The sequence below is a fragment of the Taeniopygia guttata genome, chromosome 20 (assembly GCF_048771995.1).
Source record: "Taeniopygia guttata chromosome 20, bTaeGut7.mat, whole genome shotgun sequence".
NCBI lineage: Eukaryota > Metazoa > Chordata > Aves > Passeriformes > Estrildidae > Taeniopygia > Taeniopygia guttata.
In genome coordinates, this window is record NC_133045.1 from 12,831,231 (window position 1) to 12,841,986 (window position 10,756).

General features: G+C 46.4%; 2 long non-coding RNA genes across 6 annotated transcripts; one reads left to right on the plus strand and one right to left on the minus strand.

Moving 5' to 3' along the window:
- Nucleotides 1–689: 689 nt before the first annotated feature.
- On the minus strand, nt 690–7,131 carry LOC115497893 (uncharacterized). 5 transcript variants are annotated; one of them, XR_012051551.1, is made up of 5 exons: nt 6,362–7,131; nt 5,024–5,102; nt 4,057–4,220; nt 2,480–3,630; nt 690–1,581 (listed from the first exon to the last, which is right to left on the minus strand). It is a non-coding gene; the product is annotated as an uncharacterized lncRNA (long non-coding RNA). The 5 variants fall into 5 exon arrangements; XR_012051552.1 differs by lacking the exon at nt 5,024–5,102; XR_012051549.1 differs by having other exon boundaries at nt 4,057–5,102.
- On the plus strand, nt 2,508–7,458 carry LOC140680356 (uncharacterized). Its single transcript, XR_012051553.1, has 2 exons — nt 2,508–2,648; nt 7,129–7,458. It is a non-coding gene; the product is annotated as an uncharacterized lncRNA (long non-coding RNA).
- The last annotated feature ends 3,298 nt before the right edge of the window (nt 7,459–10,756 follow it).

Below are 10,756 nucleotides of genomic sequence, written 5' to 3' on the forward strand. Positions count from 1 at the left end.
GCTCCGCGGTCCCCCTGGCCGGGGCTCGGGCCGGGCCCCGCACACGCCGCCAGCCCCGGCGGCTCCCGGGGAGCAGCGCCCGCCAAAGATCCCGCCTGGGCGGCGGGTGTCCCGCACCCCGGCCCGCCGCTGTTGCACAACCACGGCAACGGCGGGGGTTTGGTCCCTGGCAGCCTCGGGCGCGGGGACAAAGCCGTCCGTAGCTGGCAGCCTTTGTGGCACGCAGGGTGGCGAAGGCGCGGTCGAAGACAAGGGGTGGTGTTGAACCGGATCGCTAAGGAGAAACAGCCAGGGAGGGGGTCAAGGGGTGAACAAAGGTTCAGCACTGTCTTTCTCAAGCAGGTTCTGAAGCCTTCTGCTTCTCCTCTGGGCGGCTGGATATGTACCTGTGCAGCCTCTCTGTGTGCACCGCTCCCATTTCCACCGGTAGTCAGCAGTGGGGTTCTGCACTCTCCTCCTTTTGCATTTTGTTCCATGAAAGGAGAGGCAGTTCCTAAAGTGCCACTGCCTTTGACCTGACCTGCAGGTTTCTGCCCAGAGCAGCAATTCAAACCTTGGAGAATTGTTACTATGGCACAGCCCCGTATTTGCTGTGTGTACCCCTTGGTAACCCACCACTGGGGAGCTCCAATGGTGGGGTGTTTGCAATGCTTTCATTCCTTCTCTCAAGCATCAGTTGGAGTTTGGGGTGTGGGAGAGGATCCCAAAAATAATTATTTATTCATACTTTCCATCATCCAGAATCTAAAGAACTGCCCCTGTTAGGTTTATGAGGCAGATTTACCCTGCCTTAGGTTTATAATTTCTCAGAGAAAGAGATTTTTTGCAAGATGATAAATGCAGCTATAACATTTTAGGAAAAAAACAAAAAGCCAGTGAAGTTCTAAATCGTCATCTACTTTGGCTTCCATACAGCAGGTTCAGACTCTGCAGACACCTTTTTTTTTTTTTTGTTACAGACCCCACAGAGAAAAGCCAGTTATTTCAATAGAAAGGAATGCATTAATGTCTGCACTCCATAGTTATTCATTAATATTTTTCTTGCACCACTTCCATAGTTCTAAACACCCTATGCTTCATAAAAGAGAGAGGGGGGAAAAAAAAAGCCAAGGAAAGCCATTAAGCTTTTCAGTCCTGAACCACCAGACTTCAAGACTAGGGCGCATTTCCTTTGATTACTGTGGAAGAAAGATGGAGCTGCGCCAGCAGCACCCAAGATCACTGAAAAATTGACATCAAATGGATGGTCCATGGAGCCTGGTCCATCCGAACAGCAAGCCTGGAACACACCTTTGGAGTCAGACTGCAGCCAGGGGCTGGGGCCTCTCCATCCCCGAATCACCCCTTCTGTCTGCATGACTTCCACCACAAACAGCACATCAGCTGCTTCCTGGGCTGCTGAGCTAATGACAGCCCCGTTGGCATTCAGTCACTGTCCTTTTACAGAGCTTCATTCTGCTCCAAATGATGGCAAGGATTCAAACCATCCCAGCAGACCCCATCTCCTCTGCAGGGCAGGCAGGGCTGGCAAAGTTCTCCAGAGGGACCAGCAGCATCTCTGCTCTCCATGCTTATGCTTGTCTGCGGGAAAAAACAGCACAGGCTTTTTTCTTCTTCAAACATGAGCCCCTAGGGAGAAATCCCAGCCCCTTTCTTCCCTCGAGGCAGGAACAGGAGTTTCTTACAGGCAGACCAGAAAAAGAAAGGAGTTAAGGCTAAACCTGTGCTCGGTGAGCAGCACAAACCCCCGGTAGCGCTGCTGTGGCCAGGGGAGGCAGCCCCGGTCCTGCCACATCCTGGAAAGCAGGAGGGGAAATGAAATCTCCTGTCTCATGGTGCAGCTATTGCAAACACAGGCTCTAATGAGCTGTTACCACAAACACAGCAGGAAAGGGAAGAGAAAGTGAGTAAGGATAACTTTATGGAAGTTAATTGGTTTACTTTTATTTTTTCTGCCTCGTTCTTGTGGAAAGCACTCATCCTCCTCAAAACACCTACAGATAAAATCCAGCCATCAGATCAAAGCTGAAGGAGCTTGGCAGAGCTAGTTTGCTGACACCTCCCCATGCTTTTATTGCAACAATAGGAGTACCTGAGAAGAGAAGAATATACTTCAACTGAGTTATCTCAAAGATAGCTCCTGTAAAGGCAAGCACATATCAAAGTATGAAGCTGCCTTGGTGAAGACAGGACATTGCTTAGCACAAATCTAAGGGCAGACTGCAAGCAAGAAGGAGAGCACAGACCTGATATAAGCCATTGTAAGGGTGCATTTAGTCCTTTGTTGTTATAAAGAAATAAAACTACACAGAGGAGGCTGGGAGAAAAGTCATCGTTTCCAGTGGGTGTACAACCATCCCTATCTTTAATGTACAGAATTTGTATTGCAAATCCAAAGCATCCTATTCTCATTCAGATTAGGAAGATTAATTTTATGATAATTCAACACCATTAAGAAACTCACTGGGTTTTTACTTACATGTTAATACATTCCTCGAGGTTTATGCAGAATTGATACACAAAGGCTCCTTCTGGTGGACTTCAGCAGCGTTATCCAAGAGGTGGAATGGAACAGCTACAGATCACCAAACCAATGTGCTGGATTCCACTGATAATCCTAGAGAAGGTGGCACTGTAAGACTATGCAGGTACAGAACCATATAGAAATGATCCCTGCCTAAATTATAGCAGGAAATTATACCTTTGGGAGCAAGAACAGGACAGAGGTGGGGAAAGAGCAGCAGGGAAAATGTTCCTTGTTCCTTGGCCTCTGCAAAGCCCCAAAGTCCCTTCTGTTCTTGTCCCTCCCTTGGCAGTGGTGCTCTCCTTGCACACTTGTCTGAGCGTTTTCCTTTCTTCCCCCGGTGTCTTTGGGAAAATTGATTTGAGACACCCCAGGTCTGATCTGCAAGCCACTGAAGAACCTGCCTCATTTCTTAGCAAACTGATGGGCTTTATTTTTAAAATGGAGCAGGGCTACTGTGGAGCTCTGACCTTTTCCAGTTCTTGCTGCTGCTTAGCCAAGACTTCATTGCTGTAGGGCAGCGCCCTTGGGTTTTGCCATGGATACCCGCTTATTGCAACAACAGCAGATGAAACATCCCCCTTAAAGCTCCACAGTTAAACAAGTTAACTGGAGAGCAAGGGACTTACTGTGGGAACTGTTTGGTTTGTTGGTTTTACTAATGCTCAGTCTGGATGCTGGCCACCAGCGAGGCTGTGAGCAGGGAGATCTTGAGGGAGCTGCATTCAGTGGCATTTGGTTTAGGTTATCGCAGGGAATTCTGCATCTGGGCCCTCTCTCTCAGATTTTTTTGGTTTGATGCCCTGAGTGCACCATAACAATTGCTTAACCCAGAGCTGCTGCTGCAACAAGAATTGAAAAATGAAAGTCGTTCTTTGGGCCACTTGTAACAAAATAGTTGAGCAGAGGAGGTTCCCAGTCAGGACTGCTTTTTGGCTTTGGTTTCTGTAGGAATCCTCCAGTAGGACTATTTCCTCTTCTGAGTATTCCAGAGCTGGGCATGCTGAGTGAACTCTGTTTCCTTTTGCTGGCTACACTTGTTACACACAAGCAGACCACTAGCTCTGGCGGGCATCTAGAGTGATCAGGCGTAATGTTCCAGTAACCTGCATGAAAAAAAAGCCCCATAGATACGGATGTTGGTAGCTCTGGGACTGAGAGAACAACAAATGGGACCCCTCACTCAATTCTGCTGGACCACAAGCATATCAAGCATTAGCCACACTCTAATGGCTAAAGGAAATGTCATTAAAAATCTAATTCTACTTCCCCGAACTTTCCTGCCCTCCCATTTGATGTCCCTTCACAAAATGAAAATTGCACATCTGTGCCATGACAAAGGGCAAATAGAATCATGGTAAAAGATTCCTGAAAAACAAGAGGCTTGGAGGAGACATTGCAGACCTCATAATTGCTTGGAGGCTCTTGCCACAGGAAGTGCACTGCAAGCCTTGGATATAAGTCTAGATGAAAATAAAGGCATAAAGAATGGCCAAGGAAATGAAGAGGCTGTGCCATCACATTGCTCATACCTCTGCAACTGCCAGCAGGGAGAATGTCTCATATTCAGGAATCTTGTGCTGTGCTCTTTGTGCCACCATCGCCGTTTCCCAGGAGTTTCTCAGAGCACAGCTGGGCACTTTTCCTTCCACAGGCCCTTGTGCCAGCCATGTGTGTCAGGGGAAGGATGAAGCACCTGTTTGGGACCAGGAAGGACTAGGTCAGCAAGGAAAGGTGCTTCAGTGACCCCTGTGGTGGTGTCCCTTCAGTGCTGCAGCCACCCTGAGTGGTCACACCCACATTTCTTGGTGCTTTTTACTCTGCCCTTGGGGAATTTTTCCTCCACCATCTCCAGTTCACTGTTTATCCAGGTACAGCTCCTGGGAGCTGTGTGTAGAGACTCTCCCCAGCCCTGGCAAAACACTCTGGGGAGCTGGAATGACACTGGGCTGGGCCTGCCAGCTGGGGATTGTGACAGTGTGACAGTGGGAGCTGGGCTGGCTTTCTGGGCAATCAAAATACTGCCCTTGGTAGGATGGTGGCTTGTTTGCTGGCACCTCTGCCAAATAGTTTTGTCATCATCACTATTGTAATGCCTTGGCCTAGTGCAATGGTAACCCTTGCCTTTCCTGTGACCTTGGGGATGGTGTCTCTTTGACCTCTTGGAGAATGACTAATGAAAAGTGCAGATGTTCATATTGCAGCTAAGTTATGCAACCAATCCAGGAAATCCTTCACTAGCTGATCTTAGTTTCTTCTTTACTTCGTAGAGGGCAGGAAAGGGATGATAAAGGGTTAGAAGCAGAAAAGGAACAGGGCAAAGCAAACAACTGATGGTGGTTTCTGGGACAGATTTTCTGCCACAGCTCCTCCATTGGCAGTAAGCACTGGGGAGCAGGAGCTGTGAGATAGATCCAGAAAACATTTTCCTGCTATGACAGCATCTACATCCCAGCAGAACAATAAATATGTAGGCCAAAATACTGCCTATTTCTCCACCTTTGCCTTTGGTGATGTCATGGGGGAAAAGTCTCTTCAGGAACTGGCTCAGGTATCCCCAAATCTGCGAGGCAAGGCACTGGGAGAAGGGAGAGAAGGATAAGGAGATGAAACCACTTGTTATCACCTGCTAAACACCACCTCCAATAAAGATACTGTTCCTTCCCTGAATTCCTGCACAGAAACTCTGTCTCTCTTTAATGGAAATATTGTCCCATCTCTCTCAGGCTGGGATTTAATCATCAGAAGGGTTTTCCTCCCTCGAAAAGTTTTTTAGAAAAAAACATTCCATTTGAGTCAAACATCCAAACTCCATCTCAAAATAGTTAAGCAAATATTTTTGCTATTTCAATTTTATGCTGTACTTTGGGAAAATATTAATGGTAACATCATACTTTTGAAGTTTGAAAACCATAAAACTACATTTTAAAATGAAGATGAAATCACTTAATATTCTTTAGAGGAAGGAAGCAGAAAAAGTAAGGCCTTTTGAAACAGCATTAATAATTATCTTTTTTTTCAAATATTTGTGGAGTTATGTTAAAACTAAGTGGTATTTTCTGATTTAAAAAAAGAAAATGCCAGAAGGCTTCTAACAATCTGTGCCAAATCTGCCAGGGCCACATCTCATGACCTTTTCATGGGAGTGCACGTGACACTGGTAGCACAAACTGAGCAGGAGCTGTCCACCCACTCCAACCAGGGAACAGTCAGGACACAGAAGAACATTAAACAAGATGTCTCAGCTCTGGGATGTAGAGCACAGCTGTATGGACACAACAGATATTCTTAAAAGCAAAAGATAAGTGGCTCCAGAGCTAGAACTCATCCATAGCATTGGGGCAGACCCAATTTCTATCCCCCTTCCCACAGGTGAGCACAGCCAGGTCTCACCCATGGATCCCCTCCTTAACCTCATGCTCCTTTTCCCCAGGCTGCTGTATTTTAGTCCTCACTAATCCAGACTCTTCTGTCACATCACATCCAATGAGATAAATTACCCATCTATTCTGGTATCACTTTTTCAGTTGTGATACTTCTACAAAGTATTTAATGGCCACAATGAACCTGGCCAGGTGCAGAAGAACATACACAAAAATAAAAAATATTAGCATGGCAATTAACCTTCCTTAAAGGTTTTGTTTGAAACTCTTAGAGCCTTCTAGTTACCATGTCTACTCTATTTAAACACAAGGCAGCAAAGGTTGGTTGCAGTGGCTCTGAACAGGATATAAACACAATTGGAATGTCAAGACAACAAACCAACATATCAGCACTGGATACAGAAGCTTTTTCCATGGAGCCTGGAAAGGTATTTAAAAAGAAAAACAGAGTTACCTGCACTGAAATCTGGGTGGGATGATTCCAGCTTCTGCATGATCTCAAAAAGTCCAAAATGGGCATTTTACAAAAAGAATCAGTTATATTGGTGCCACAGCAGGGCAGCATAATCACTGACTGGGGGGTCAAAATTCACTTGGGCAATGCCACTGGTTCCTGACAGTCCAACAACCACATCCCCTCTGCTGGAGCAGTGATTCCTGATGGGGAAAATCATCAACAGCTCAACAGGCAGCAACACGATGTCCCCAGCACTGCAACAGGACAATGACATCAGCTGAACATGACAAGAGAAACAAAGGCAGGCCACTGCTAAATCACACGGCCCAATTAGTGCCCATCATGCCTTTAGTTAGTGGGGAAGCACATAGGGAAAAGTGCAAGGTAATAAAGAGGGCAGGTTTTGCATTCTCAGGAAGACAAAAAGGCTGGCAGATGGGCTGATTGTATTCTGAAGTCAAGCTCCTGAATGAAGTGTGTGGATCAGTACTAAATGAGGAAATGCATTCTGCTGCTTGGAATATGGTTTTCCTTTTTACCAGCCCTGTGGTGCCAGAGTCTTATCTCAAAGGACATTTTCATCAGCCTACAGGGAGAAAAACCACTCCTCTGTTTCATTACCAGAAGTGTGGCTGTGACAGCACCATCCCCGTTAAGTAGCAAGTAGGTCACTAGTGGGAAATGTTACCCTGGGCCAAGCCACATTCAGAACAGTTTGGGGAATTTAATCATTCTCTCTCTCGTCTCCCTGCTGCTGTTTGCAGGACCACCAAAGAAAGGTGCCCAGATGATGAACTGGATGAGCTCAGCCATTGTGACAGACACAGGTCAGCGCTGCAGAATGGCTCCCACTGCATCACGCAGCCAAGGGCTGAACAAAAGCTACAAGGGTTCAATGACAAGGTTTTGCTAAGCTGTTCTCTTTAAATAGACTCTTTCTGTGTTTTTTTGCAAAGCTGTTCCAGCCCAGTTAAAGTGTTTCTGAAATGCTACATACTCGTGTTTGAGGCCTGACAATGTTCCACAAATGCACACATTCTTCTTTACAATTATATCGATACTGCTCTGCAAATTAAACATTAATGCCTAAACAACCAACTGCTGTCTGCAACCCTGCTGCTACCGACCAAGAATGAACATTACTTAGAAAAGGGAGACCTCCAAGGAAAAGAGTCAGGTATCTGCAGAAAGCAATTACCTGTCAGTAAGTGATACCTGACTCCATATAAATCCCACTGTTACAGCAGGAGCATGGCAGACAGCTGTCCTTCCAAAGGAAAAAAGGGTTGTAAAGATTGTATTTGAACTCAAATTTAGTCATTGGAGAATAGTTTGCGCTACTGCATTATCTCTGCCCTTTACTGACTGCAGTACTCATGGCATATTCTAAACACAATGGATCTCCCTTCGTTGTAGATCAGTAGTGAGCTGCGTTTTATAGACAAGGGAAGGGAGGTGATTGAAGCAGTTGGCAATGGGTCAGAAAAGGACATTTGAGCCTACACCTTTCTGGGAAATGGCACAACTGTGAGGAAGTACCTTGGGAAGGGTTGAAGAAAATCTGTTACTCGAGTTTTATTTCACAGCATTCCCAGGAACTGAACATTACCCCTCTCCTTGTCTGCTCCAGCAAATCAAAAATCTGCATTTAATAAACATGAGTGACAGAAAGCATTCCCTGTCAAACTACAAAGCATTTGTTAATACACCCCTGAGGACAGGCTTAGCTGACCTGGGTATTTAACATGCAGTTTGCCATTCCTGCAACAAACTGATTGTTGGATGCCAGCACATCCACAGCTCACACAATAATGCACTTCCTGCCTGCAGGACACCCTGGGCAGCAAAGGGTAAACTTTCCCTATACCCAGGGAAGAGTATTACCTTAATCTCTTATCTAGGTCTGCTTTTCAGTGGCACTTGATACAGGAGCTATACCAAACACTTCCTTGAAAACATAAAGCCAGGGATTGGGTTACACACGATTTGAGATCTGTGCCACCAGTAAGACAAAAGCTCCTGTATTACCTGGCACATGCCTGCTGAATTATTGAAGTGTCCCTTCAAACTGAATATATTCACTGCATAATTAGTCAACAGAAGAAAACAGTCTCTCTTTACACAGCTAATGCTGGCAGGTATTGTATCTTTTATGCAGTGTAACAAAAAGCATTTGCAGAACTGATGCAACACAAACATTTGGAATTACTCTGGCCATGCAGGAGTGTTCCCAAGGCACATGCTCCCCTTTGTGGTGCTGCCTCAGTCTCATGTTACCTTGCAACCAAGACCTAAAAATGTGAATTACTTGTACCAGGTGTAGCACCATCCCCATTTCACAAGCAGGTAAATGGTGCAAACACCTGGAAATTTGCTTTGCCCCTGAGGAAGGAGTGAGATCAGTTTGGCCATTCAGGTCCCATTCTGCATCAAGTGGGACATCCCTGGGGTTGTGCATCAGTGCCACTCTGGGCTCACACTGCTTGCAGCTGATGCCACTCCAGAGGCTCTGCTGTCATGGGAGCACACAGAACCCAGTGGCAGTCCCAGCATGTCTGCTGGGAGCAGCACAGCCAGCCAGCTGCTGTTGCTCTGTTTATTCTGCCCTGGCAAGGCAAGAACAGCAGCAGACTCCTCTCATGGAGTGGCTGTGCTGTTGCTGAGAGCAGCATGGGCTCTGCAGTGCTGTATATAAAGCTAAGCTTACCTGGAAATGCAAAGAGATGGCTTCCAGCTGTCTGAACACCAGCTGCAGGATGAAATGCAGTTTACTAACTCCAACCCACAGCCCAAGGTATGCAAAGACAACATTCTGTCAGTGGAAATATTCCTGGGTTTTTCCACTTGGAATTACACCTGTTACACCTGATACTAAGGGGACAGATGGGTTCTTTCTAGACAGCACTAAATTGTAGTTACAATCCAGGATATTCAGCAGGATATTCAGATTAGCATACCACAGAATTTATGATTAGTATGGCACAGGATTTCTACAAGTAGCATCAATATGGTACAATCTGTAAATAGCACAATACAAAATTTATAACTTTTTTATAGCCTGAATCCTCTGCAAGTCTGAGGATCCTAACACATGGTTTAGTAAATCAATGTAACAATCACACAGACCTGGAAATCATGTCACAGAATGAGCCACTCAGTCCTGAGGAAGCAGAGGACAGTGGAGGCACCTGTGGCCATGAGGGGTCACAGGTCACTGCCCAGCAGCAGTTTGGGTCCCAGCTCTCCCCTGAGGATTTCTAACTCCATAATTTTACAGCAGCAGCACAGGGCTGGCTGGGAGCCTGGGACCTTCAAGGCCAGCAAGGAAGGGAGGAATGGGCCTGGAGCCCAGGAATTGTGAGGCCAGCAGCCAGGGGAAGAAGAAACTTGTTTAGTTGACTTGGTTCAGGGGACTTTCAGGGCCTGATAGTGAGAGAAGGGGAACAAATCCATTACCTGCTTGGTCAGATGTCTCACCGAGCAGCTGAAAGAGCATTGCATAGCTCTAAAGACTTGCTTTATGTGTATGGATACCAGGTACACTCCTGAAAAGCTCAAAAATGGAAATTATTTCCATCTTCTTCTGAGTATTTTGGGATGACTCGCTTTTACAAATAACTACCTTGCATTCCAGCAGCACTCCAGCTCCGTGCAGAGCCCCGGGCGTGCTCAGCCCCGGCTGCAGGGAAAGCGCTGCTCAGGAGCCATCAGCACTGCCATCGCCTGGCACCACAGCAGAGTTGCAGCAACGGCTTCAAACTGCTGCATTCTGTGCATCCTGCAGCTGCCGGGGTGGAGAAAGTTACTGGGGAATCGTTCCTGTCCTGAATTTGTTCCAGGCGTTATTGTGTGCTGCAGCTCCAGATGATGATCATCACCTGGCTGGTAAAGCTCAGTAACCCAGGGGAAATCCTTTACACAGGGAATCTGCACCAGAGTTCTGTGAAATAAATCAGTCTTACCCAAAGGACTGCAAACGGCACTTAAAAAGCCAATCTGGAGACTTAAAAATTAACAGTCTTTTCATTTTGCTCAGGTTCATCTCTGCAAAAAGCAAACAAATTGGAAATCAGAGGTTTCTATCATTTCAAAGGCTGGAGAGTGTAAAACCTTTTGACAGTGATCTGACACAGTTCCTTATCGTGGGCAGCTGCCCAGACACCTCATCTGCAAGCAGCCCTTCACCATTAAACTGAGCTAGGCCAAAGCAATAGTGTTATTGAAACATCCCAGGAACACCTAATCCCACCTGGATCTCCAATCCACACCTCTCTGCAGAACAACTCAGTGACCAGCTTTTCTGGCCTAGGAGCTCAACTGGGGTACTCACCAATTCAGGGTTGCATTTCCTGTGGCAGATGGTAAATCAATACTCTGCCTGCCTGCCATTGT